The sequence below is a fragment of the Pteropus vampyrus genome, unplaced genomic scaffold (genome assembly GCF_000151845.1).
Source record: "Pteropus vampyrus isolate Shadow unplaced genomic scaffold, Pvam_2.0 Scaffold1000004196, whole genome shotgun sequence".
Classification (NCBI taxonomy): domain Eukaryota; kingdom Metazoa; phylum Chordata; class Mammalia; order Chiroptera; family Pteropodidae; genus Pteropus; species Pteropus vampyrus.
This window is the reverse complement of record NW_011918598.1, coordinates 27,814-32,390: the sequence shown is the minus strand read 5'-3', so window position 1 is coordinate 32,390 and position 4,577 is coordinate 27,814. Positions and strand designations below refer to the sequence as shown.

Here is a 4,577-nt window from a genome sequence, read left to right as displayed (position 1 = left end):
TTTAACATTGAAGCTGGAAGGATTCTGGCATGTGGAGTGATCTCACCATCCCCATGTGTCTGAGAGCTCCTGCATAGAATGTGAAAATGAATAGACTCCCCTCCAGTCTAACTGAGAAAGCTGTATCAGCATAAAAATACCTCAAACCAAAAGGACTGAAATGAAGTTTTATTTTAATAGCTGAAACAAAAGTTTGTTATTCTAAACCTTTTTTTTTTTGCAATTTCCAAAATTATGGGGAGGCATGAGAAGGTAAGTCACATGATTTTTTGGCAACGGCCAACTCCACCCTGGTGTGGCTCGTGTCAGCATCCACAGCCACTTCGAAGGATCCACATCATTTCTCTTCATCCCCAATTGCCTATTGAGTAAAAAGTTCACAACATTTTTGGAAAACTGGGTGGATTTTAGGTATTCATTTGCCTTCCTCCTGATTGTCGGCGGGGGCATGCTGGAACTGACTTCAGAGTGTCCTTTTTCCATGACTGGTTGACACCGCAGATAGCTCCAGAAGAGAGCACAACCTAGAAAACCGGGGGAAAAAAAGATGAAATCCAGTTAATTCAGTAGACCCAGGGGGCTCTTTCACCTGTCTCTTCCCCACCACACAAACATTTGTTTTCGGCAGTAATTACAAGAAATTGCTTTGGGGCATCATCTGACTTGAAATGCCAACCTTAACATTTCTGTGACTTTGTAATGGACATGAGTCTGTGTCTAGAATCTGTTTTTCTCCATAGACATATTTTTAAGCCCTATTTTAATTGTTAAATCTATAGTGTTGATTTTCATATATTATAGGGAAAGATCAGTATCATGGATACTCCCACATTTGTTCTCTTCCATGAACTGAATAATCAGCTCATTCATGGCAAATTCTGTTGAGGTTCATAACTATGTTTGCATTGAATGCATAGATTTATCTTGGGAAGAATTGAGAGGATAATAATAATTAATTTTCCTATCTAGCAATAAATGGTATTTTTAGTGTCAAAACAGGAAATATATAAAAAATTCCATGCATATTTTCCTCTACTTTTAAAGATGGCATTCACATGTGTTTTCTGTCCAGGGTGAACTTGTTACATTATTTGTTATTTCATATCTTATTCTTAGAGGAGTATATAACATCTTCTTTTGTGTATTTAAGTTGTATCCAGTCTTACTTTTTGTAAAATATCTTGTGATTGACTTGATTATTCTAAAAAGACATTCAGTTAAGAAGACATAGGCAGCTTTCCAATTTCCATATGTAAATAAATTGTAGTACATCAATAATAAAAAATAAAATGCACCTAGTGAAAAGGATAAAGGGGTCCTCTATGTATTGACATGGAAAGGATCTCCAAGAAATGGTAATTGAAAGAAGAACCTTGAAAAACAATAGGTTTCTCATTATCCCATTTGTCTTTCATCGCTGGGTCATCATTATGGATCAAAGTAAATGCAAACAATAATATCTGAAAATTTTACAGCAAACTGCTAATGGCAGTTCTTCTGGTATATGGGTTTAGGATGATGTAATTTAAACTTGCATTTTCTATTACAAGAATGTAAAAATGTGTGTAAGTCAATTTTATAAAATTCTTTAAATAAAACGGGAGTCCTCAGAAGCATAGATTTGGGACATAAGGAGACACAAACGCCAAGGCAGGTGGCCACTCACTCATTTGCTCAGCCTGTTTCCCCCAAGAAAAGGACATTGGAGCTCAGAAGAAATGCAAACAAACAGTGAGCCAACCTGGAACTGGACCTCCATGCAAGACAGTGGACTTAGCCAGGGAAGATTCTCTACCTTGTCTGTGTCTTTAAGAGGTTCTCATTCAGCAGGAAAAGAGGAGATAATTGATGGCTCCCATTCTCCAGTCTCTTAGACTCCCTAGACCTCTGTGTTTTACCAGGAATATGGTCATGAGAATCACAACGCCAGCAACACAGATCTCTGCTCAGGGTGTCTGCCTTCCAGGCACTTCTCCAAGGACTTTATGAACAGCAGCTCATATTACCTTAATAGTCTTGTTGGGTACCATGGCTATGCCCATTTATCCAGGGCAGGAAACTGAGACAGGCACAAGAAAAGTATGTAACTGGCCTAAAGTCACATAGCTAGTATGTAGCAGAACCAGGATGTGAACCCATTTGTCTGGCTTCAGAATCTCAGACCCCCACCCCTTCAGGATGCCTCCTCTTGATCCCTGTGGAAAACAAGGAAACGATTCTCGGTCTTCTATTTGTTTTGGTCTTTATGTGCTTCTATATTAGATGGGATGACACTTGGATGACAGAGCCCTTCCTGCCACTCAAGAAAAATAAGTGTGGCCTGGGTCCCTCTTACAGGCATCTGTGCCTCAATTTCCACAGTTGTTATGTGAGACCAAATGGAGGAGCCAGTGTGGGAGCAAGTCACATCTCCTTATAGTTGTTATTCTCATTCCTCAGAGAAGAGCATTATCATGCTCACTTTGGCAATACATAAACTAAAAATCGGAGAAGAGAATTATAAAAGACTCAAATACCTGTCCTCATCATTAGTCCTCTCATATTTTGTAAAAGTCCATACCCCACCTCAAGGCAGTACCCACATAGGTCACAATCTAATGTTAACTTTATAGTTCTGTATCAGAGACTTTCAAGGTAATGTGGCTTGAGAATTGTGACTACTCAGCCTATTTTCTACAAGGGAATACCTCATTTATGTAAATTGGCATATTAAAAAAGCAGTGATTTAATTGTCATGGCCAAGGTTGAATCCAGAGTTTGAGAAAGAGTAGAAAATCCTACCTGAGACTGAGTTCCCTTGCAATTCTCTCCTAGTGATTGGAACTTGAAGCCAAAATTGCTGACCACTGCCCAGGGACCTGTTGAAACAGAGTGAACATTAAGATATTTTGGTAACTCCTCTTACAGGAGAAGTTTTAAGTGGAGAGATTTTGCTCAAGTCAAGGAAGAGCACTGAGGCCAAGATAGCTGAGCATCCAGGGAACAGAGAAGCAGACGTTGCCCCAAAATAGGTAACATCTGCTCTCTCCCCAGCACCTCTCACTTACCGTATTCAGCCCTGATTATGAAGTAACCCAGGTGGTTGTGGCCAGCTCTTGACTCTTGTAAACAGTTGTGGTTATTAGTTTTTAAAGGTCATTATGAGGTGTGGTGACACCTCTTGGTGCCTAACCAATCAGGCCCTGGAACTCAAGGAAAGAATGGGAGGAGGAGAGAGAGAACTCTCCCTCCTTGCTTTCACTTCTAGATCAATTGCCATTTCTGCAAGAACCACAGCTGCTCAGTGGTCTGGGAAATAAAACATCCAGATACTCCAAGATATTGTGGCATCTCTATCTGCCATCAATAAACTGATTGAGCTGATGAACTCCAACCCTGATGTGTAATGTCAGGATAAAGACTGTCATTTGTCTAAATTAGTAAAAATACATCACGTACAGAAGTAGTTAAGAACATAGGCTCAAGAGACAAGTCGTCTGATTTTCAGTCCCAGTTCTGCGTGACCTTGGGCAAATCCCTTAAACTCTGATCCTCTTTATAAAGTATAAATAACAATAGTAACTCTACCCTTAGGAGTTTGTGAGGATTAAATAAGGTGATACAGTAGTCTCCCCACCTATATCTATGGTTTGGTTCTCGGAGGTTTCACTTACCCTTGGTCAACCATGATCTGAAAATATGAAATGGAAAATTTCAGAAATAAACAATTCATATATATGATATCTGTCCCCTCTTATACCAACTCTCGGTCACTCACCATATTCAGCCCTGAACCAGAAGTAATCCAGGTGCTGACGATCAGTGTTCAGATCTTGCCATGGAGTGCAGTCACAAAGTTCTAAGAACCATTGTGAGTCACAGTGATTCCTCCCGGTACCTAAGCAATCAGGCCCTGGGGCTTAGAGAAAGGCAGTGGAATATGAGGAAAGGAAATTTTTTTTCTCCTTCTTTGTTCTCTCTTCCAGACCAACTGTGATTTCTGTAGGAAATGTGGCTGCTTAAAATAACTCCCATGGTCTGGGTAAAACACTTAGATATACCTAGCTGATGTAGCATCTTTACATGCTATTTACAAAATGAATTGACTTCATGACTTCAACCCAGATGAGAAATAGCTATGAGGAGAACTAGCATTTGTGTATATTAGTAAAATGATGTTGCATACAGAAGTGGTTAGGAGCAGAAGCTCAAGAGACAGGCTGCCTGTTTTCCAATTCCAGTTCTGTGTGACCTTGGGCAAGTCTTTTAACTTCTCAAATCCACAGGTTCCCCCTTCGTAAAGTGGGGATGACAGCAACACTTCCTCCCTTAGGTGTTTGTGAAGTCATTGGCTATGCAAGTACTTGTGTTCACACACAAGAGAACATTCCATTTATATCCCTCAAAATTCTGCCAACATCTGCTGTTGAGAACCTCAGTTGGAATGATTCAGCATGTGCCATATTCCCAGAGAGCTAGGACGACTACCCTTGCAGCCATGCACGAGCTCAACTTCAGTTCTCACTGAAGTCTGCTGCCTGGGACACAGATGGATGTAAGTCTGGGTGTCTAGGCTAGAAGCATTGCTGCTGGTGGTA

The 4,577-nt window shown here is 40.4% G+C and overlaps 1 long non-coding RNA gene across 1 annotated transcript; it reads right to left on the bottom strand.

Moving 5' to 3' along the window:
* Positions 1–208: 208 nt before the first annotated feature.
* LOC111735615 lies at positions 209–3,875 on the bottom strand. The gene is made up of 3 exons (XR_002778872.1): positions 3,758–3,875; positions 2,782–2,858; positions 209–524 (listed from the first exon to the last, which is right to left on the bottom strand). It is a non-coding gene; the product is annotated as an uncharacterized LOC111735615 (long non-coding RNA).
* Between the last annotated feature and the right edge of the window lie 702 nt (positions 3,876–4,577).